This window comes from Hypanus sabinus, chromosome 1 (genome assembly GCF_030144855.1).
Source record: "Hypanus sabinus isolate sHypSab1 chromosome 1, sHypSab1.hap1, whole genome shotgun sequence".
NCBI lineage: Eukaryota > Metazoa > Chordata > Chondrichthyes > Myliobatiformes > Dasyatidae > Hypanus > Hypanus sabinus.
The window spans coordinates 11,551,742-11,576,863 of record NC_082706.1 but is presented as its reverse complement, the minus strand read 5'-3'; the positions used below and the strand labels follow the sequence as shown (position 1 = coordinate 11,576,863).

The following is a 25,122-nucleotide window of genomic DNA, read 5'->3' as shown; positions in this document are numbered from 1 at the left end:
CACTAAGGACTAAATATAAAATTAATTAAATAGGTAGTAGGGATAAAAGAACAAGAATAAGGAGGTAGTGTTCATGAGTTGGTTCACTGACAGCTCAGAAATTTGGTGAAGGGGAAAAATCTTTTCCTAAAATGTTGGAAGTGTCTTCAGGTTTCTGCACCTTCTCCCTGCTGGCAGCTCCAGGGCCTACACCCTGGATAGTAGGGTTCCTTAATGATAGGTGCTGCCTCTTGAGACATCATCATCTGAACACGTTCTTAAGATGAACAACATTGAGGACCTCACGTGGTCTGTACACACCAGCTGTGTGATGAAAAAGGCACAACTGCGCCTCTTTCACCTCAGATGGTTGAGTAAGTTTGGTATGGGTCCCCAAATCCTAAGAACTCTAAGACTGAGAGCATCCTGACTGGCTGCATCACTGCCTGGTATGGGAACTGTACCTCCCTCAACCGCAGGACGCTGCAGAGAGTGGTGCGGACAGCCCAGCGCATCTGTAGATGTGAACTTCCCACTATTCAGGACATCTACAAAGACAGGTGTGTAAAAAGGGCTCAAAGCATCATTGGGGACCCGAGTCACCCTAATCACCAACGGTACCACAGCATAAAAGCCAGGACCAACAGGCTCCGGGACAGCTTCTTCCACTAGGCCACCAGACTGATTAATTCATGCTGATACAACTGTATTTCTATGTTATATTGACTAACCTGTTGTACATACTAATTATTATAAATTGCACATTTAGACGGAGTCGTAACGTAAAGATTTTTACTCCTGATGTATATGAAGGATCTAAGTCAGGGGTGGGCAAACTTTTTGAATTGTGGGCTACAAAGGGTTCTAAAATTTGACAGGGGGGCCGGACCAGGAGCAGACGGACGGAGTGTTTTGGTAGTACACCTCATAAGAGAAAATAAAATATCATGGGATATGTAGAAAACATGTGCTTTAATTTCAATTGAAAATGAACAAATGCATTACAACAAAATATCTGCCTTTGAAGTCCCATGGTATTTAGCTATTTATTGAAATGACTTTTAAAACACTGAAAATTAAATGAATAAAATACAGCATTTTTTAATAGTAACAGTTATTATTTTAAAGCACTGAAAATTCTGTTATCCTTCAAGATATTATCATCATCACTCTCCTCCTGACGGTCTTTATTTCAAAAACGGTAGGAGATGCAGGTCTACTTGTCCTGCTCCTTCTTATTCAATTGTCCCCTGTGCCAAAACTCAACAACGACCAGCACAATGACAGAACAGTGACAGTGCGCCAGTATGCGGAGCGCGTTATTTGATCTGGAGCGCATTTTTTATTTTGAGAACGTACATGCACCTGCGCACTACTCAAGTTCATCACTTAACAGAAATGACATGTAACATGTAAGGCTTATTGAAAAAAATATTTTCAAATGCATTTTTTACATAACAAAACGAAGAAACTTATTTTTAATTTCAGTGGGAACAGTGTTGTTGGTCTCCCTTCTTAGCCAGCGCATCAAAGTCTGGATTTAGTTTTTTTGTGGCGATTCTCAGGATGGATCTGAGGTGTTGGTCAGTTAACTTGGATCTGTGGCTGGCTTTGTTGATGTTCATGACGCTGAACGCCTGTTCACACAAATAGGTCGAGCCGAACAAAGAGTAAAGCGCAAATGTGGAGTAATACGCTGCACCTCATCAAAGGTCAATGTGTAGCGGTGTGCTACATGCAGCGCTAAAATTATGACACGGAGTCGGTAACTGCAGTCGAAGAAAAAAACTTTATTCGAAATCCCCAGCCTCACTTTTAAGCCTCCCTCAATCTGCCCCCCCGTGGCGCAGAGGCTCCAAAGCTCTGTGCTCGCAAATCCCCGCAGGCTATCTCCCTTAGCCAGAACGCTGGCTAATTGTGAACCGGTTCAGATGTGCCAGGAAATGGGTCGCCACAAGTGTATATAGAGTGCGTCATCTATTGGGAAAACGCCAGAATTGCGGGGAAAAAACGTTAACAAGGTTTATTAATATAATTTCATCAAGTTCTGCGGGCTGGATTAAAAAGCTTAACGGGCCGCATATGGCCTGTGGGCCGTAGTTTGCCCATGCCTGATGTAAGTAATAAATTCAATTCAGTTCCTCGATGGCAGGGAGCCTGGTGCCCATGATGGAGCTGGCTGAGTTTACAACTCTCTGCAGTTCCCATGCATCAGCGTCTCCAGAATGCTCTCCACGGTTGTGGTTGTCCATCATGTCCAATGATTTCAGGAAACCTGTGCGGGAGAGTTTTTAAAGTTACATTGGGGCAGTTCCATTCTCCTGACCTCAGATGTCCAAGTCCAGGCAAAGCAAATGAGCATGACAAACTGGGGTCTTCCTTGGTTGCAGTGGCTGACCGCGACACTTTCTTTGCCTTCGCTCTCCGTGGAGAGTTGCAGTACTGTCTTCCTGGCACTGTAGATCTCAACCACCCGGTCCGCCGGAGCTGACTTTGTGTGCTGAGACAGGCATGTCACAATGTGCTATGAGGCTGCCAGCAATCCTCACCTGGTTTAGCCCACCTGTTGAAGCGGTGTACCAGGGTGTGGCTGCTGTCACATGCAAACTGCGTCTTGAAGCCACAGCTGAGAGCTGAGTGTGCAGTGGGGACCAAAGGTGAATGAGCTGCCCCGGAATGGACGCAACAAGCTCTTTCACCAGAGGTGCTGTCCCTCCCTGGACAGCCCATGCACTTGCAGAAATTTTGTTGACATATCGAATCTTTTCAAACTCCTAATGAAGTATAGCCACTGGCATGCCTTCTTCATAATTTCAGTAATATGTTGGGATGAAGAGAGCTGTTGACATGCAGGAGTTTAGACCCTTCCTACTACTGACCCCTCAATGAGCAAGGATCCATTTCTCAATCTATAGAATTTCAGACGATCACAAGCAGCTATATCTCATTAGAAGTTTGAGGAGACCACGTTTGTCATCAAAAATACTTGCAGATTTCTACAGATGTACCGTGGAGACTGGCTGCATCACTGTCAGGAATGGGGAGGGGGAGGCTACTGCACAGGAATGAAATGAGCTGCAGAGAGTTGTAAACTTAGTCAGCTCCATCATGGGCACCAGCCTCTGGAGTATCTAGGACACCTTCAAAGGGTGATGCCTCAAAAAGGTGGCGTCCGTCATTAAGGACCCCCATCACCCGGGACATGCCTTGTTCTCATTGCAAGAAAGAGGTACAGGAGCCTGAAGGCACACACTCAACAATTCAGGAACAGCTTCTTCCCCTCTGCCATACGATTTGTGAATGGACAATAAACACTACCTCACTACTTTGTTTATTTTTATTTCTGCACTACTTAATTAATTTAACTATTTTATATATATATATATATTTACTATAATTCATATTTTTCCCTCTATTATTATGTATTGCTTTGTACTGCTGCTGCAAAGCAACAAGTTTCACGACATATGCCGGTGACACTAAACCTGATTCTGATTTCTCTGGCTACGTCCTTTACCATTCCAAGATGCCGATCATCAGCTTTTAGATCCATTAATTTTTCCAGTGTTTTGTCATACTAATTTCAATGTTGTTTAATTAGATCCTTGATTCTGTAACATTTCTGTCAATTGAAAAAATTTTAACCTCTTTACAATTTCATTGCTACCCATTATAAACTCTACAGTTTCTCACCCTACAGAATCCTCATTTGTCCTCATTAATCTTTGATGTTTACATAGTTGTAGAAGCTTTTATGATCCCTATGCAGATTAAAGTCTTCTTGATTATTCTATTACTCCATTTGACAAACTAATTCTCTTGATTTATGCCGTCCCAATATTACAATGACAATTTGGTGGTCTATAAATAACTCCTACTACGAATGTTTCATACCTCCTTCTGTTTCTACATCACGATCTGTTGAGCCGAGACCATTACTCATCGCTGTCCCAATCCCCTCCCTCTGATTAATTGTACTACATCACTGCTTTTTCTTTTTGGTCTGCCTTCCTAAATGAAACCCTGAATGTCTGGTCTCAAGAACACCTTTTCAAAGTTCAAAGTAAATTATTTATTGAGATAATACAGCATGGAATAGGCCCTTCCACCCCTTCAAGCCATGTTGCCCAGCGACCCCTGATTTAACCATAGCCTAATCAGGAGACAATTAACCTACCAACCTGGTATGTTTTTGGACTATGGGAGGAAATCCGAGCATCTGCAGGAGTCCCATGCGGTCACGGAGAGAATGTAGAAACTCCTTCCAGACAGCGGTGGGTATTGAACCGGGGTCACTGGTACAGTAAAGCATTGTGCTAACCACTACATTACTGTGCCATGTTGTTATCAAAGTACATAGATGTCATATACATGTGACATATGACATACATATACTACCATATACATATAATTTTCTTGCAGGCATTCCCAGTAGAACAAAGAAATACAACAGTCAATGAAAAACTACACACAATGACTGACAAACAACCAATATGCAAAATAAGACAAATAGAAAAATACAAATGCAAATACAAAAAAATCAATATTGATAAACAAATAGTAAATAAATAATACTGAAAATATGAGTTGAGTCCTCAGTGCCTGTTACACCACTGGCGTCTAGGGCAGCACTGAATGTCCTCCATCTCTGGTGGTGTTCAGGGCTTCCTTCATCATGTCAGTAGCTCGGTTTTCATTACTGTCAATCATGCAAGTTTCAGGTGGAGACTCAGGAATACCATCACACTTGGATGTAAAGGGGTTCTTCATTGCTGTTTCCATGAGTTTTGTTTTACCAGTCAGGGTTGTTAGCCCTGAGGTGAACCCCTGAACCTGGAGGACCAGTGGAGCACTCTTAGGCTGGCCTCTCTCCTTTGACCTGTTTGGCATGGGTGACCCTACCAAGAGCCAAAGCATAAAACCTTGACTCCAGCCAACATAGCTCTCTGGGTCATTGAGGCACACAAGTTGCCAAACCCTACAACAAGGTTGTGGTCTTCTTAGGGGACAGTGCTATCAAGCTTCTAAACTAATCACCTCCTTCATATCCCCTTCCTAGTGGTGCTGCCACACTCTGACTCTTAATTCCCCAATCTCAGATATTCCTTTATTGTCAAGTTGGTAGGGATATTCCCGATGTTGGGGGAGTCCAGAACCAGAGGCTGCAGTTTAAGAATAAGGGGTAGGCCATTTAGAACAGAGTTGAGGAAAAACTTTATCCAGAGAGTTGTGGATCTATGGAATGCTCTGTCTCAGAAGGCAGTGGAGGCCAATTCTCTGGATGCTTTCAAGAAGGAGTTAGATACAGCTCTTAAAGATAGCAGAGTCAAGGGATATGGGGAGAAGGCAGGAAGGGGTCTTAGAGCCATGATCACATTGAATGGTGGTGCTGGCTCTAAGAGCCGAATGGCCTACTCCTGCACCTATTGTCTATTGTTAAGAAGGTGAATGGTGTGTTGGCCTTCATTAGTTGGGGGACTGAGTTCAAGAACTGTAAGGTAATGCTGCAGTTCTATAAAACCCTGGTTGGACCATACTTGTAGTATCGTGTCCATTTCTGGTTGCCTCATTATATGAAGGATGTGGAAGCTTTAGAGAGGGTGCAGAGGTATTTTACAATAGATGCTGCCTGGATTAGAAAGCATGTTTTATGAGGATGAGCGAGCCAGGACTCTTCTATTTGGAGGATGAGATGTGCAAGATGAAAAGAGGCGTAGATTGAGTGGACAACCAGGGTCTTTTTAAAAAATAGCTAATATGAGGGGGAGATAATTTTAAGGTGATTGGAGGGAAGTATAGGGGGAATGACAGCGGTAAGTTTTTTTAAACAGAGTGGTGGGTGTATGGAATGCACTGCTGGGGTGGTAAGAAAGACAAGTATATTAGGGACATTTAAGAGACTCTTAGATAGCATATGGATGATCAAAAAATAATTTATTTCATTTATTTAGAGATTTACAGTGCGGAATAGGCCCTTCTGAGCCCCTCGAGCCGTGCTGCCCAGCAAACCCCAATTTAACCCTATTTATTTTCAAATTATGTATACATTACACAACCGTAAGATTCGTCTCCTTACAGGCAGCCATGAAACAAAGAAACCCATTTAAACAAAAGATTGTCAAATACCCAATGCACAGAGAAATAAAAACAAAACACACGAACAATAAACACAAGGAAATAGCTTTCTGAACTGAGTCCGTCCCCAGACCCTCAGTTCAGCACAGAGTGGAACAGTGAACCAAACCAGCCCGCCTCAACCCTGGGACCCGACACCCTGACTTTTTCACTCTGGCTCGTCACCTAGATCATCGCCCAAACATCCAGTTGAGTCGTTTCAATATGCTCTGGGGCCTGGATCCTGCTGCCTCGATTCAGCCTGTACCTGACCTTTCCAAATTCAGCCCGGCACTTAAATTGTCATCCAGACATCAGGTTCAGTTGCTTTGCTATGCTCTGTCTATATATATGTGCCTAAGACTTTTGCCGTATACTACCTTGAGATTAATTTTCTTGTAGGTGTTTACAGGGAAAAAACAAAATACAATGAAGTTTACAGAAAGTGTACCTAAGCAGACCAAGACTGATAAACAGCCAATGTAGAAAAGACAAACTGTGCAACTATAACAATAATACTGAGAACTGTAGAGCGAGTTTGTAGAATTAGTTGAGAGTATTGGTGATTGAAATTATCCACACCGGTTCAGAAACCTGATAGTTGTAGGGATTAACTGTTCCTAAGCCAGGTAGTGTGGCTTCTGTCCCTCCTGTCCGATGATAGTAGAGAGAAGAGACCGTAGCCTGAGTGGTCATGGATGCTGCTTTCTTGTGGCAGTGCCCCATGTAAATGAACTCAGTGTTTGGGGAGGGCTTTGCCTGTGATAGACTGGGCTGTATCTCCCACTTTCTGTAGCCACTCCATTCCTGGGCACTGGTGTTTCCATACAAGGTCCTGATGCAACCAGTACAGATAATCTCCACTGTGCATCCCCCTATCCAGAGACTGTGATCCTTTGTCCTGGGTAACCTGCCCATTGGGCACCTCCACTTGTGTGTCCGGTCCAGTTAGAGTTTGGTGGGATCCCTTCACTCTGGTCAGTGTGAGAATAGTTGGTGCACATTCTCTTCTTGTGTCAGTCACTCAAGTCCACTTTACACAAAGGCCAATTTACACATTTTGCTTTGCTTTCTTTGCTTGTTGCACCTGTACGCCTGCACTCATTGACCCATGTACAAAGGCATCAGATCTCCTCGCCCCTCCTCCCCTCCTAACGTGTCAGCATTCAGATAATAATCAGCCTTCCTGTTGTTGCCACCAGAGCGGGTAATCTCGCATTTATCTATTATTATTGCATCTGCCACGGATCTGCCCAATCCCTCATCCTGTTCATATCAAACTTGAGGTTTCCTGCTTCCTCACAACTCACCGCCCCACCCAACGTTGTCATATCTGTTCTCTCACACAGCATTTTAATTCCCTCATCCAACTTGTTGCTTGTGGTACCTGGCTTGTCACTGTCTCCACATGGGAAAAGACTAGTTTATTCCTGTTGACTGTTTCCCAACTGCAACCAGTTCTCCATCCATTTCAGCACCGCACATCAAGCCCAATTTTGCATTGTAGTTCCCATTTGGGCCTCAGTGTACTGTGTCATGATCTGTTCACAAGCTTTTCACGGACAATAATAAACTAATCCCAACATGTTATCAAAAGCTGTCTGGAACAGCCATTGCCCCTCAACCATTGGGCTGTTGGAACAGAGGTGACGGTCGACCAGCAGCTTTTGGGACAAGGCTTTGGAGGGGGCAGGAGGTGGGTAGCTGGTTCCCAACCCCCGTCGCCCCACCCCTAAACACCTTTCTTACCGGCACGCAGTGGACTGAGCCCTCGTTAACCAGCAGCCTCGTGAATCACACCGGGTGTCGTATTGAGCAGCCTTCCTTTTGTGAGTACTTAGAGATCGAAGATTACTTTCATTTGTCATGTGTATATCGAAACGTGAAGTGAAATGTGTTGTTTGCGTCAACCACTGACACAGCCCGAAACGTGCTGGGGGGTGGGGGGAGGAAGCGTCGCCACGCTCCCAACATCGCATATCACTAACTAACTAACCCTAACTTTAGATTGTGGGACGAAACCCACGGGGAGAACATATGCACAAGCCCCTTACAGGCAGCGCCGGGAATTGAACCCGGGTCACAGAGATCGCTGGCGAAGGTAAAAAGCATCTCGCTAACCGCTACGTTGCCATGCTGCCCGATTACGTTTATGGCTCCGATAATCCCGTATCTCCACCGGCCAGCCCGGGCTCCTTTATCTGGGTCCAGCACTCTCCCGGAGGACGATACAATGAGAGAAACCGAGAGCCTTGTATCATGGCCCCAGCTGGTAAATGGGAAGTGGTGTTCTGCCCCCTGCCCCACTGTGTATTGCACAACCCTGAGCTGCTTTTATCTGACTGGCGGCTGCTTGTGGGGCTGAGCTTGTTTTGACAGTCCAAGAAACATCGGCGGAGAGAGCACTCGAGTGCAAGGAAAGGACGGGGCTGCATTTACAATCAGAGTGCAGGTAGGAGCTGTCTGTTCAATGAATCACATGCTTTTGTAAAAACTCTTGAGTGGACCTCATTTTCAACCTTATTCTGGTGTAGGAGAGATGTTAAAAGTGTTGGTAAACATAAACTGAATGATTAACGCTCAGGAGAGAAGTAAGCAAGCTGAATATGCACAGACGGTTCAGACGGTTGTGAAAGTTCCCTAGAGCCGAGATGAAAATCTTGACCAGGAGGTTATAAGAAATTTAACCCATGGAATGTGTGAGGGAAATTTTGGACATGAAATGATATTTAACCCATGGAATGAGTGAGGGAAATTTTGGACATTAAATGATATTTAACCCATGGAATGGAGAGGGAAATTTTAGTCATGTTGATATTTATGGAATGAATGAGGGAAATTTTGGACATTAAATTATATTTAACCCATGGAATGAGTGAGGGAAATTTTGGACATTAAATGATATTTAACCCATGGAATGGAGAGGGAAATTTTAGTCATGTTGATATTTATGGAATGAATGAGGGAAATTTTGGACATTAAATTATATTTAACCCATGGAATGAGTGAGGCAAAAAAACTGGGCGAAATTTATTATAGATGAGAAACTGAAGGAATGTTGGCTGGTTCATTAGTGCTGCATTCACCGGGATTGACTGAAAAGCTTTTTGTGTGTAAGTTGAAAAAACTGGAGCACCTGAGGGAGAGCCACATCATTGTGGGGAGAACGTCCAAATGCCTTGTGGGCAGTGGCAGGAATTGGAGATCGCTGGCATTGTAATAGTGTTAGGCTAACCGCTACACGACTGTGCTGTTCTAACTTCCTTCATCTACAATACTGTGCAAAAGTTTTAAAAGTTTTAAGTCGAATTCTTTTATGGGTCTCTATCATGGACTGAGAGTGGGAAGGATGCAGGGAGAAAGGAATCATGCTTGGGAAAGAAAAGGGGAAGGGAGAGGGAAGCACCAGAGAGACATTCTGTAATGATCAATAAACCAATTGTTAGGAATCAAATGACCTTACCTGGTACCTCAGGGCTGGGTGTGTCTGCACCCACGCTGCCCCCCCTCCGCCCCAGTACTCCTTCTCTGCCACCTGTCCCACACCCCTCCCGCGGTGCTCCACCCTCGCCATTCCCAACATCTTTTGCTCCCACCAGATTTACAAACTCGCTGTCCACTCCACGTTGACTACTGTGCAAAAGTCTCAGGGACCCTAGCTATATATAGGTGCCCAAGACTTTTGCACAATACTGTAGGAGCGGAGCTTTTGCCCCGATGGTGGTTAGTTAACCAGCCTAGAGCTGTGGTGGAGAAGGACATTATCCGTGCAATGTCAACATCAAACCTGTACAGAGGACAGGATGTGATGTGATGCGCACCATAGGTTTATCAGCTAGCTCCAGACATGATCTACCGAATCCTACTGCAACTTTCCTCCAGCAAATGTCAGTGGTGGCCAGGCTAATTCATGTGTAGGCCACTTAGTGATCGATTTATTGCAATCAGTACTGATGGTATAAAGCTTCATTTAGTGAGGCCCTGTTTGATCAATGAGGGTGCTTTTTTACTTTTTATTCAGATACAACGTGGAATAGGCCCTTCCAGCCCTTTGAGTTGTACCACCCAGCAATCCCCCGATTTAACCTTGACCTAATCACAGGACGACTTACAGTGACAGGTTAACCTACTAGCAGGTAGGTCTTTGGACTGTGGTGGGAAACCGGAGCACCCGGAGGAAACCCACACGGTCACGAGGAGAAATTACAAGCCCCTTACAGGCAGCGGCAGGAATCGACCCTGGGGCACTGGGACTATGCCAGATGGATTTTAGTAAAGTTTTTGATAAAAGCATGGCAGATATATAGTAAATGTCCTATGGGATCCAACGAAGAATGGTAAACAGGATCCAATGTGTCAGGAAGGAAAAGATTATGGAATTAATCTTCTGTGGCTGGGAAGTGGAGTTCCATAGAATTCAGCATTTAGTCCCTGCTTGTTAAATATCCATTAATATTTCAGACCTAAGTGTAGAGAAACAATAAAGAAGCTTAGAGATGACTGCAAACGTTGATTGGCACAGAAGTGACTGCGGGAGAAGTTAGATGCTGTGGTCAGATGACAGAAAAGTAGCAAATGGGATTTAATCCAGTTGAGTGTTATTGGGCCAAATTGTCTAACTCTGTTCCTATATCTTATGAAATGTAGAAATCGTGTGTTAGTATTGATTTTTTACTTGCATAGTTTGTCGTCTTTTGAAAATTGTTTGTCAGTCTTTGTTTATGAGTGCTTTTTTATAGATTCTGTAGTAATTCTTTAATTTTCCTGTGAATGCCTGCAAGAAAATGAATCGCAAGGATGTACAGCACTGTGCAAAATCTTGGGCACATATATAGAGGGTACCTGAGACTTTTGCACAACACTGTTTTGTTAATGTGGATCGGAGAGCGAGTTTGTAAATCTGGTGGGAGCAAAAGATGTTGGGAATGGCGAGGATGGAGCATCGCGGGAGGGGTGTGGGATAGGTGACATTCAAGGAGTGGCCATAATGGAGGGGTGGCACAGGTGCAGATACACCCATCCCTGAGACACCAGGCAAGGTCATTTGATTCCAAATGATTGGTTTATCTCTATCTGGTGCTCCCCGTTCCCTTTCCCTTTGCCCAAACATGATTCCCCTATCCCTGCCCCCTTCCCATTCTCAGGCCATAATAGAGACCCACATCAGAATTGGGTTCATCACCACTCACATGTGTCATGAAATTTGTTTTCTTTTGCAATACATAAAATTACAACTGTACTGTGCAAAAGTCTTAGGCACCCCAGTTATACATATGAGACTTGCATAGTACTGTATCTGGTAGTATATGAAATTTGATAATAAATTAATTTGACTTTGAGGTTAAAATCTGTCTAATTTGTCTCCCTGTGACTGCATGGGTTTCCTCCAGGTGCTCTGTTGTCCTCCCACAATCTGAAAATGTAAGAGTTGGTAGCTTAATTGGACACATGGGTGTAATTGGGTGGTGCAGTCTTGTTGGGGCAGTAGGATCTGTGACTGTTCTGCATCTCTAAAATCTAAAGTTCGGAGTACTTTGGGCATGTAGCCATTCACTCTGATACTTGCCATGTCACTGTGGCCACTTCAGCTCCATAAATATATCTGCATTTCTCCGCTAAAGTTGCTCAAGGTAACCTTTTTTTAACCTCACGTCACCGTTTGTTATTTTAGTCTCCGTGCTGGATTTGTTTCATTTTTTTCAAAGGTAACCTTTTTTGTTACATGTACATCAAAATGTGGGTGACTGGGTGGAGATACGTCTCTAATTAAGGAGGTGTTGGGTGCTCTTTCCTTCCGCTAGCCTGCAGGTCACCCTTGGGCAAGGTGTAGCACCTGCTTAGCCCCTCGATCAGGGTCACGTTATGGGAGCAGGCGGTGGATGATCGAATGAGCAGCCAGTGCAGATCATGAGTCATGGTGATGCGACCACCAAGGTTCCCTGTAATTTGTGATGACCAATGTGCGCAAAAATCTTGTGCCGTGCAATTTTTTTGCCCAGTAACAACATGTGTGCACTGAATTTTATATACAGAGGTACTCATTTTAACAGATAGCAAACCACTGTCAGTAAGAACATCGGTCTCCTCTGGGTTTGATTCTGCACTCTCCCAAAACATACGTAACACACCTGAGTCGAGAAATGAGAAGGATTTTATTGTCAGAGCTATTGCATGCCTTCCATATGTGATTTCCTTGCTAAATGATGTTTAAAAAGTCAGCTTTCCAAAAATCACTCCACTTCTTCCCACTTGCAAGTTCTCCAGCAAGTTTTGCATCACAACAATAAACGCAGGTGACACCAGTTTCTGTATTGTACATAAATATTTCTCATAGCTGCACGTACCTGACCTCATGAGCTTTCAGTGTAGCAGTTTCTACTGTTCCATAAAGCCATTCCACTGTAAATGATCTAGTAGTTCTTTAGCACTTCACGTCCTTTGCTTCTTGGAATTCGACATAGTGAATCAATGATTCCTCCAATAAAAACTGTATGAATAAGCTAGTTCTAAAATCAGCTGACGAATCATCACAAACTCCACGTTGTCAATTCCATCTGCATCAGAAACCAGAAAAGGAAATGTGATTGTGTATGATCATGAAATGTACTTAACATGCCAATGAGGTAGAGGGTGACAATCTTTTGTGTGCAGTTTAAATTCCTTTGTGCGCTATTAGCAAAAGACGTGTGCGCGTGCACACTCGCGTACACCTTGGAGGGAACATTGGCGACCACTTAAGAGTGTTGATAATAACTGGGGTCACTCGTCTTGTAAAAAGCACTGCCCAGAAGAAGGCAATGGCAAACCACTTCTGTAGAAAAATTTGCCAAGAACCATCATGGCCACGAGACTATGATCGCCTATGTCATATGACACTGCACATAATGATGACGATAATGATGTCAAAACGTTGAAACATACAATGAAATCTGTTGTTTGCGTCAAATCAAGTCGACAAGGATTGTGCTGGGCATCCTGCTAGCATTGCCATGCTTCCGGTGCCAGCATAGCATACCCACAATTTACTAACCCTACTCCTAACCGTACTTCTTTGGAAAGTGGAACTAGCACATCTGGAGGAAATACACACAGTCGTGGGGAGGACTTGCAAACACCTTCCAGACGATGGCGGGAATCGAACTCTGGTCGGTGATCACTGGCCTTGTAAAGCAATGCATTAATCACTATGCTATAATGTAGCCCAGCCCTAAATTTCACATTTGGTTTCGGGTTCTTTCGTTTTTCTAGAGCTACAATAACTGGTTTTTAGCTTCCCATACTCTTTCTCTCTCTTTCTCCCCCCCACCCACCCCCCCCGTCCTCTGACATAAATCACTGGCCAATGAAGTGTTCACTATACAGTGGATTCTGGTTAATTGAGACACGTCAGGACCAGTACATTTTGGTACAGTTAAGCAGCTGCCCTGCGGGAGTGCTCTTATTTATTCCCACATTCCAAAAAGACGTAAGGTTTAGGGATAATGAGTTGCGGGCATGCCATGTTGGTGCCAGAAGCATGGCATCTCTTGCGAACTGCCCAGCCTAATCTTTGCAGATTTGACGCAAACAGCACATTTCTTTGTATGGTCCAATGTCTGTATGACAAATACAGCTAATCTTTAATATTTTATGTGCCCATCGAATAATTTGGTGTTTGGTTTTCTGTCCATTTAAATAAACACTCAGTGACCACTTTATTGGGTACCTCCTGCTTGGGGAATTAAGCTGCTCTTCCATTTCAAGTTTCGATGTGTGTTCAGAGATGTTCTTCTTGTAACGCATGGCTACTTGAGTTACTTTCACCTTCCTAACAGCTTGAACCAGTCTGGCCATTCTCTTCTCACCCACAGAACTGACACTCTCTGGATGTTTTTTTGTCTTTCGCACCATTCTGTGTAAACTCTCGAGCAGGGGTTCCCATCCTGGTGTCCGCGGACCCCTTGTCTAATGGCTTTGGTCCACGGCATTAAAAAAAAGGCTGGGAACCTCTGGACAAGAGATTGGTGTGTGTGTGTGTGTGTGTGTGTGTGTGTGTGTGTGTGTGTGTGTGTGTGTGTGTGTGTGTGTGTGTGTGTGTGTGTGTGTGTGTGTGTGTGTGTGAAAATCCCAGGAGGTCAGCAGTTCCTGAGATACTCAAACCGTAAGGTTCCACGGTCAAAGTCACTTAGATCACATTTCTTCCCCATTCTGGTGTGTGCTCTGAACGTCAGTTGACCCTCTTGACCACGTCTGCGTGCTTTAGTGCATGAGTTGCTGCCACATGATTGGCTGATTAGATATTTGCATTAATGTACAGGTGTACCTAATAAAGTGGTCAGTGAGTGTACGTCCTCCATTGTTGGCCTTTCCCTGATCCTTTGTACAACCTTGCCGGGCTTTCCTTGCCACCTAAGTGTGAAATGCTTGTCCTTTCAAACACAAAGAGCTTCCTTTGCTTCATTATCCGTGGTGTCTCACTGGAGCATTCCTGTGCACTGGTGGAAATCAAACGCTGAGGTATTTTTAACAACTGAATGAGCTGTTTGCAGCTCCAGAGGAAATTGGAGGGGGAAGGGGGCCAACTGGCCGTCTTTCACAGTTGCTTTTGTTGGTGGGTGGAGTCAATCGGTTCTATCTCCAAGTATGTAAATATAGCAATTCCCTTTGCTATCGCCTGTGAAATGTGGGGACCACACCCTTCCACTGCACACTGCATCTTCACATCGGCACCTGCAGAATTCAAAAGATCAGGCTGCATCTTCATTTCCTTCAGACCAGTTCCATCATTTTTTTCTACTTATCACCTCCCAGTTTCTCACGTCACCGTTTCACACCCATCTCTCTCCCCCCCCCACTCACCTGCCTTCACTTATCACCCCCTACCAGCTGGTACTCCTCCCCCTCCCCCACTTTCTGGCTTCTGCCCTGTTCAAGGTTGTTTAATGTCATTTTCAGAACAAAAATATAAAGAAGATTGAAATAATTGTTATTCTGGATCCGATGCAGTGCAGAAAAAATCATAATATCGTAAAGAAACCCAATAAATATAAATAAATAAGATAGTTTATGTCGCTAAGTACAAGAGCGTATGTACATAAAGGTGACTGATAGGAGCTGATAAAGTAGTAGAGCTGGGGGCTGTGGAGTGGTGGGTTAGTGGGTGGAGGTGTTGATCAGTCTCACTGCATGGGGAAAGTAACTGTTTTTGAGTCTGGTAGTCCTGGTGTGGACCTTATGAAGGCTCTCAGCCCAAAACATCGACTGTTTAATGCTCTCGGTCAAGGCTGCCTGAGCTGCTGAGTTTCCCTGGATTCCCAGTATTCTGCAGAATCTTGCATTTGGAATTCAAAAGAACGCCTCCTGTCCTGCTGATCAAACACTGGACCAAAACAGCTTCCATCACAAGCCATGTGGGATTTGCTGTCACCAAAGGTGGGAGGTGGCTGGAGATAGAACATAGAACAAACAGTACAGTGCAAGAGCAGGCCTTTCAGCCCATCATGTCTGTGCTGACCATATCAATTTAAACGAATCCCATCTATTTGTACACAGCCTATATTCCTCAATTCTGTGCATGTTCATGATCCCTAATTCATCTAAATGTATACAGCAAATAAACTTGATCCTTGATCTGTAAATATTTATATATATGTGTGTATGTATATATGTGTTTGTGTATATATATATATACACACACACACACACACACATATATAAATATATATAGCCTAAGACATTTGCGCAGTACTGTAGTAATTTTATGTATTGCACTGCTACCACAAGAAAAAAAATAAATTTCATGATATATGTGAGTGATGATAAACCTGATTCTGATATGGGTCTCTGTTGTGGACTGAGAGTGGGAAGGTGAAAGGGAGAGGGGAATCTTGGTTGGGAAGGGAGAGGGAGAGTGGGAAGCATCAGAGAGACATTCAGCAATGATCAATAAACTAATTGTTTGAAATCAAGTGACCTTGCCTGGTGTCTCATGGCTGTGTGTAACTGCAACTGTGCCACCCACACTTCCACCCCCACCAATCCCTGGCATTCCTTCTCTACCAGCTGTCCCACACCCTTCCCGCGGTCCTCCCACCTGGCCTTCCTTTCTTCCCGCCAGATTTACAAACTCGCTCTCTGCTCCATGTTAACAAATACAGTACTGTGCAAAAATTTCAGGCACCCTACACATATCTAAGATTTCTGCACAGTACTGTACTTCCTTAAGATTCATTTTCTCATGGGCATTCATGGGGAAAAATAAAGAAATACAATAGAATCTAGCTATATCTATAGAGAGAGAGACCCCAGCTATATATAAGTGACTGACTTTAGCAGAGTACTGTGTGTTGTTTGCCTACAATCTTTGCATCAATCTGCTGCTCTGTGTTCATCAGTGCATTTATTTGTTGTGTCTATTAGTGCCATGTTTGCACTGTTTTCTCTGTGAACTTCATGCAAGCAAAGAATTACATAGCACCCTGGTGTATATGAAAATAATCTAATCTAATCCAGTCTACTTTAAACTTCACTACGGGCACTAGCCTTCGTGGTATCCAGGACATCTTCAAGGAGCGATGTCACAAAACAGGCTGCGTCCATCATTAAGGACCTCCAGCACCCAGGTTATGTACTGTTCTCGTTGCTACTGTCAGGGGGGGGAGGTACAGGAGCCTAAAGGCATGTGCCAAACGATTCAGGAACAGCTTCCTCCCCTCTGCCATCCGATTTCTGATTGGGCGTTGAACCCAGGGACACTACATCACTAATTTTACGTTTCCATTTTTGCACTACTTATTTAATTTAATTATTTAATACATATATACTTGCTGTAATTCACAGTTTTTTCCCTGTTATTATGTATTGCATTGTACTGCTGCTGCAAAGCAACAAATGTCTTGAGATATGGAACCTGGTTCTGGTTCTGCTTCTGTTGCCCACCACCACTATCGGCAGACTGTTCCAGGCACCTCCCATTCTGTGGGGAGAAAAAACACAGCTCACTCATCTCCTTGAAATTTTTCCTTTCCCTCGCTCACCTCAAAGCTACACCTTTGACTTTTCCACCCTGTGACAGAGATTCTACCCTATCTACAAATCTCATCATTTCATAAGCTTCTGTCAGGTCGTCCCTCAGCCTCCGCTCTGGGGAAGCCAATCCAAGTTAGTCCAGCCTCTCCTTATTGCTATGGATACACCCCAGATCCCCGTGCTCGTGTGGGATAGGTCTGATCCTGTTGCAGATTTCCCTTGAATAAATGTGGCTGAAACTTGCTGTGATCTTTCCCAACCGAACAGCAGAAAATCGAAATTTGCCTAATCATAATCAGGTTTATTATCACTGATACGCGTCATGAAACTCATTGTTTTGTGGCCGCAATATGACGCCAAACATAAAAGATTGCAGTAAGTTGCAATAATGGTAATAAGTAGTGCAAAAGAGGAATAGAGAGGCAGTGCTCATGGATGTCCAGAAATCTGATGGTGGAGCCAAAGAAGCTGTTCCTAAAACATTGAACTGGGTCTTCAGGCTTCTGTACCTCCTCTCTGATGGTAGTAATCAGATGAAGGTATTTCATCATGGCTGATCCTGGATCCCATTCTACCCCATACACCTGCTCTCTCACCACATCCCATGATGTCCTGATATAGAAGTCTTTTTTCAGCAAAACAAGCAGCAGGCATCATACTTGAGACACTCTTGAAAGAAGAGGTCACCTGACCCAATGTTACATGCCATTTTTTATGCTAAGGGTCAAGGGCAACAGCAGGAAATTTCTGTAGTTACAATATATCTACAATGCTTCCTTTGAATACATATAAATTTCATCTTCACACCCAGATTCCAGGCACCCAAAATGAATGTTAATTCCCATCAACTCTGATCTGCATTCATACAGGAATCTGAGGTCCAAGTGAAGTGTTTCCTTGTTTGTAATCAACCCCAAAATGCAGCTTCAGGAAACCCTATGTTCAGAGCTGCATTTTAAATTCAGTCTACAATCCACATTCAGGTCTGAACACTGGCTGCTATTGAAATTAGTATTTGGTATATATACTACAGCTCCAGAATACACCCTGAAAGCTATTGTAGAAACCTACCAGCTTTCAGTCTGATTGATTTCAGTTGAAATGAAACTATATGTTCTCGGCAATCTATCAGTGCCATGATTTTACACCAGATATCCTGATGCACCCTTCCCCTTCACATCCTAGATAGACAGATAGATAACACACACAAAATGCTGGTGGAACATAGCAGGCCAGGCAGCATCTATAAGGAGAAACACTGTGAACGTTTTGGGCTGAGACCCTTCATCAGGACTAACGAAGTCCTGACGAAGGGTCTCAGCCCGAAACATCGACAGTGCTTTTCCTTATAGGCACTGCCTGGCCTGCTGTGTTCTACCAGCATTTTGTGTGTGTTGTTTGAATTTCCAGCATCTGCAGATTTCCTCGTGTAGACGGATAGATACTTTATTGATCCCAAAGGAAATTAGTGCCACAGTAGCATTACATGTGCAGAGATATAAACATCAGAAGAGAAGTAGAAGTTACCACAAACAGCCTGACAGGAGGGGGTTATCACTTCCCTGGCTATAGGTTGACTCATTATAGAGCCTAATGGCCAAGAGTAAGAATGACCTCATATAGCACACTTTGGAGCAACACAGTTGTCTTAGTCTATTACTAAAGGTGCTCCTCTGTTCACCCAAGGTGGCAGGCAGAGGGTGGGAAATATTGGCCAGGATTTGTTCTACCACAGCCTCCGGTGTGTCTAATATGACTCCTATAACAGAGCCAGCCTTTCTAATCAGCTTATTGAGCCTGTTGGCATTACCCATGTTGATGTCATTGCCCCAGCATACCACTGCATAGAAGATTGTACGGTCACAACAGACTGATAGAATGTGTGAAGGAGAGCTTTAAATTACCAGCTTTAAAACATTGCCTGGTTACCAAAATGCCCCTTCACCTCTGAGATCAGAGGTATCATCCAAGCAAAGGGAGGAGAAATTTCTTCAGTGATTGGGATGAGAGTCGACAAGCTGCATTTACCTAGTGCACTGAACAGAGCAAAGCTTCACAGTGGGAAGTTATTTAAGCAATACATCTTTTAACACCAAGCCCTCAGAGGAAAGATGAGAGTGGATGGCCGAAAGTTTGTTCATTTTTTACTTCATTCCCCATTCTGGCTCATCTCCTACCCCTTTTCCTTTTCTCACTGCCTATCACCTCCCTCTGGTGCCCCTCCTCCTCCCCTTTCTCCCATAGTCCACTGTCCTTTCCAATCAGTTTTCCTCTTCTTCTTTAGCTCTTTATCCCTTCCACTTTTCACCTCCCAGCTGCTCTCTTCATCCTCCCACTTCCACCAATCCATCACCCCCTCACCTATCTCCTGCCAGCTTTTTCTCATTTCCTTCCCTTCCCCCACCTATCTTCTTATTCTGGCTTCTTCCCCCTTCCTTTCCAGTCCTGATGAAGGGTCTCACCCTGAAACAGAGACTGTTTATTCCCCTCCTGACCTGCTGAGTTCCTCCAGCATTTTGTGTCTGTTGCTTTGGATTTCCAATATCTGCAGAATCTCTTGCATTTATACTGTGAAATATATTTTCCTTTAAGATACAGTAAATTAAAGATTTAAAGTTCAGGTGAATGTATTATCCTCTGAAATAATAAAAGCGAGTAGAGCAGGGGACTAAGCACATAACCTTGTGGTGCACTTGTGTTGATGGAGGTCGTGAAGGAGACGTTGTTGCCAATCCAAAATTACTGGGGTCTGCAAGTGAGGAACTCGAGGATCTAGTTGCACAAGGAGGCATTGAGGCCAAGGTCTTGAAGCTTATTGATTAGCTCTAAGGAGATGAAGGTATTGAATGCTGAGCTGTGGTCAATAAACAGCATCCTGATGTCCGCATCTTTGCTATCTGGATGTTCCAGGGTTAGGGGAAGAGCCAATGAGGTGGTATATACTGTGGACCCATTGCTCTGCTAGGCAGGTTGGAGCAGATCCAAGTTGCTTCACAGGCAAGAGTTGATGTGTTTCATCACCAACCTCTCAAAACACTTAATCTCTGTGGAAGTGGTTGAGGAGAGGTAAGGCATGTCGAAACTGAACATCTGACAGCCCATGAACTGCCAATTCAGCACCACCAGCCCAAAATATTAACCATTTATTTCCCCTCCGTATTCGCTGCCTGAGTCGCTGAGTTCCTCCAGCATTTTGTGTGTGTTGCTTGGTCAGAGTTCCAGGTTTCAAAGATTATCTTAAAGGAGAGGCATCGGGGAGTCTGAATTAGCCTTGGCAATTAAGACATATTCACTAATATTGAAATAATTCTATGTGAAATGAGAGTGGAAAAGTATCAGTAACACTAAAATGCGTCAGTAATTTTACCTTAAATGATTAGTTTAATTATTAGTCCGTCATTGTGTGGTTGTTGAGCAAAGATCAATGATACAGTTTGGGAGGTCCCAGATGGTGATAATTTCAGGTGTATTTTGCAGCTGACATGTTTCTGGAGTTTTCATTGCCATTGTGTGAAAATGTACATCAGTTTCATATTGAACCAGAAGGAGAAAAATATTAAATATACAAATCATAAGCACAAGAAATTCTGTAGATGCTGGAAATCCAGAGCAATGCTGGAGGAACTCAGCAGGTCAGGTGGCATCTATGGAAGTGAACAAACAGTCAATGTTTCAGGCCGACACCCTTCTCAAGGACTGGATAAGAAGGGTGAAGATGCCAGAGTAAAAAGGTAGAGGGAGGGGAAGGAGGATAGCTAGAAAGTGAAGCCAGGTGGGTGGGAAAGGTAAAGGGCTGGAAAGGAAGGAGCCTAGTAGGAGAGGAGAGTGGACCATAGGAGAAAGGGAAGGGGGAGGGGCACCAGGAGAGATGATAGGCAGGTGAGAAGAAGCCAGAAGAAAATGGCAGGTGGAGAGAAACATTTTTTTTTACCAGAAGGAGAAACTGAGGTTCATGCCATCGGGTTAAAGGCTACCGAGATGGTATTACTGTGCCCCAGATGGTTTTACTGTACAGAGTAAAATCATAAATTGGTTTATTATTGTTGTATTACATGAAGTCCATACAGATAGTGTCCACACATCAGTAGTTTGAGTTAGTACAAGGTAAAACAATAAAAGCAAGTAGAATGAAGTGTTATAGTAATGGAGAAAGCGCAGTGCATGTCAGACAAATAAGTTGCAAGGTCATAATGAAGTAGATTGTGAGGTCAGAGTATTAGGGAACCCTTCAATGGTCTTTCAACAACCTGTCTCTTATACAGCAGATAGAAAATGATGAAGGATCTCAGCAGGTCAGGTAGCATCTATGGAGAGGAATACACAGTCAAGTGTGTATTCCCCTCCACAGAATACTCAGCTGCCTGACCTGCTGAGCTCCTCCAGCATTTTGTGTGTGTTGCTCTGGATTTCCAGCATCTGCTGAGCCTCTTGTGTTAAAGAAGCTTGTTTGGCTTATTATCATCACATTCCCTTCTCTTGTCCCACACAGCAGCCATGGATAAATGCCGTTGGACCCTGGGGATTTCTCCACCTTTCAGTCTGCTGTGACACCTCATACCTTCTCTTCCTTCACAATGATGCATTCCAGAATTTCGCAGTCCTCCTTTGAAAAATCCCCCACCACAACATCCTTCTTCTTAGTATTTATTTCAGACCTCACTAACCTTCTATGTCGCAAAGCACTGAGGGTCCTTAGTGGGCCCAACTCTTTCCCTGGTGACTCCATGCCTTTAATATAACACTCCATTGAGATTTTCTTTAAGCTTGTCCTCAGTCTTATTCCAAGTTCATTTTTTGCTCTCCTAATGTACTGTTTGACTCTCATCCTCCCAAACACTTTTTATACTGACAGTCTTCCCCATTTTCGTTTCTTTGTACCCATCCTATGGTGTTTTATGGAGCTTTATCCAGCTCTCAATATCCCTTAACATCCAGAGTTCTTTGGACTTTGGGTCTTTTCACTTGCCAAAGCACTTTGGCCCTGAACTCTTGCAGTTTCACTGCTGAGTGATTCCTGTTTGTTGGAGCCGTGCATCGATTTTCTGTCTGTCTGTCTGTATTGTAGTTTGTGTTGCGCGTTTGTTGTGGGTAATTTTTCACATGGGTGGGGGCGTGCGGTAGAAGCAAAGATAATTGTTACGTATTCACACTTTGTCTTAAAGTCAGTTTATTCGAGATTGAGGATAAGCCAGGGTTGATTTTATTTGTTGATCACTTACTGTAATTAAGAATGTTAATTTTTTGAATACATTAAGATCGCTAATGCTACTTATTTCTTTATATAGCTAGCTATAGTTTTGTTAGTTTTTTTTACCATTAGAAGGTTGTTTGTCTTTTCTGGTTTTTTAATGAAGGATTGAACGTACTTTCCTCGACTTAGACCTTCTTTATTGTGGATAGCGTGCCATACAGGGTCAAAAAGTTTAGTCTCTGAGCAGTTTTGGTTTGTTTTCAAGTAACCACTACAAAAAACCCATTCTGGCTGCCTCTGGTTCTTGTTCATAAAGAAAATAGATACGTGGCTCCTACACTGTTGCTGGCTGTAGACATAACTACAAGTAGCTACTCCCTGTTTACTCCTGCCAGGATCTGTCTTATAACGTTGACATTGACCTTCCCTCCCTACCACCACCCCCCCATTCAGGACCTTGATTCTTCTCCCTTTCCATAACTGCAGAGAAACATACAGAATTATGCCCAGCGTCTCCAAATATCACTGCGATTGAAATGCCCAAACCCACTCAATAAGACTGACCCAGCTTAAGTATGAACTACAAGATTTTAGTCGTTGATTGAACGTCCTTGGTCTTTGTTTTGATCAGTGAAAGTTCACTACTTAAATTATTTCCATTTCTCTTATGTAATCTGCTCCGCATGTGGCAGCTGTTTTCATAGAAGATTTTTGTAGAACATTACATTGTTTGTAGATTGAAGATGTTCGTAGCACAGTTGGCCCTTTGGCCCACAATATTGTGCTGGCCTTTTAACCTACTGTAATGTCAATCTAACCCTTCCCTCCCACATAGCCCTCCACTTTTCGATCCTATATATACCTATCTAATGTCCCTAATGTAACTGTGTCTTCCGCCACTCACCCACCACTCTGTTAAAACAAAAATCTATATCTGACATTTTCCCCGCCCCAGATTTTCCTCCAATCTCCTTAAAATTATGCCCCTTCTTATCAGCTATTTCCAAGTCTCTGGCTCTCCATTTTATCTATGCCTCTTACCATCTTGTACACCTCTTTCAAGTCATTTCTCATCCTACGTTGCTCAAAAGAGAAAAGCCCCAGCTCACTCAACCTATCTTCAAGGATTCTTCAAGGAGTCAACAACTCATGTTCTCAATATAATCTATCCCTCTATCCCACCATCCCTCCATCATAAATGGTAGGGCATTGAGGAATATAGTAGAACAGAGTGATCTAGGAATAATGGTGCATAGTTCCCTGAAGGTGGAATCTCATGTGGATAGGGTGATAAAGAAAGCTTTTGGTATGCTGACCTTTATAAATCAGAGCATTGAGTATAGGAGTTGGGATGTAATGTTAAAATTGTGCAAGGCATTGGTGAGGCCAAATTTGGAGTATTGTGTACAGTTCTGGTCACCGAATTATAGGAAAGATGTCAACAAATTAGAGATAGTACAGAGGAGATTTACTAGAATGTTACCTGGGTTTCAGCACCTAAGTTACAGAGAAAGGTTGAACAAGTTAGGTCTTTATTCTTTGGAGTGAAGAAGGTTGGGGGGGAAACTTGATAGAGGTATTTAAAATTATGAGGGGGATAGATGGAGTTGACGTGGATAGGCTTTTTCCATTGAGAGTAGGGGAGATTCAAACAAGAGGACATGAGTTGAGAGTTAAGGGGCAAAAGTTTAGGGGTAACACGAAGGGGAACTTCTTTACTCAGAGAGTGGTAGCTGTGTGGAATGAGCTTCCAGTAGAAGTGGTAGAGGCAGGTTCGATATTGTCATTTAAAAAAAAATTGGATAGGTATATGAACAGGAAAGGAATGGAGGGTTATGGGCTGAGTGCAGGTCAGTGGGACTAGGTGAGAGTAAGCGTTTGGCACAGACTAGAAGGGCCAAGATGGCCTGTTTCCGTGCTGTAATTGTTATAAGATTCAAAGGTACATTTATTATCAACGTATGTGGTATACAACACTAAGATTCATCTTCTCCAGGTAGCCATGAAACAAAGAAAACCATGCAAGCCATTCATAGAAAGTTTTCAAAACCCCCCCACGCGCAAATGAAAAACAAACCACACATACGGCAACATGATCATCACCCCCCCACGTGAAAAAAAATTGTGCAAATGGCAACAAAACTACAACAACATCCCCCCCATCTACGATTATTTGCACAGTTTGTCTTCTTCTGCACATCAGTCATTTGTCAATCTTCATTTGTGTGTACTTTTTCATTGATTCTATTGTTCACCTCTATCTCAGCAAGGGAGATGAGGTGGGGTACAGGGCTACGGCGGGAAACTTTGTCACATGGTGCGAGCAGAATCATCTGCAGCTTAATGTGAAAAAGTCTAAGGAGCTGGTGGTGGACCTGAAAAGGGCTAAGGCACCGGTGATCCCTGTTTCCATCCAAGGGGTCAGTGTGGACACGGTGGAGGATTACAAATACCTGGGGATACAAATTGACAATAAACTGGACTGGTCAAAGAACACTGAGGCTGTCTACAAGAAGGGTCAGAGCCGTCTCTACTTCCTGAAAAGACTGAGGTCCTTTAACATCTGCCGGACGATACTGAGGATGTTCTACGAGTCTGTGGTGGCCAGTGCTATCATGTTTGCTGTTGTGTGCTGGGGCAGCAGGCTGAGGGTAGCAGACACCAACAGAATCAACAAACTCATTCGTAAGGCCAGTGATATTGTGGGGGTGGAACTGGTCTCTCTGATGGTGGTGTCTGAAAAGAGGATGCTGTCCAAGTTGCATGCCATCTTGGACAATGACTCCCATCCACTCCATAATGTACCGGTTAGGCACAGGAGTACATTCAGC

The 25,122-nt window shown here is 43.6% G+C and overlaps 1 protein-coding gene across 4 annotated transcripts in view; it reads left to right on the top strand.

Annotated features, from left to right (window-relative positions):
- LOC132391401 (beta-adducin-like) overlaps positions 1–25,122 on the top strand; it is a 142,737-nt gene that overhangs the window by 36,317 nt on the left and 81,298 nt on the right. Inside the window, exon 1 of one of the 4 annotated variants that reach the window (XM_059964561.1) lies at positions 8,459–8,545. The exons of the other annotated variants lie outside the window; for them this stretch is intronic. The gene's annotated coding sequence lies outside the window, so the exon portion shown is untranslated. Of the gene's footprint in view, positions 1–8,458; positions 8,546–25,122 lie in introns of those variants that run through there. 4 annotated transcript variants of the gene reach the window in all.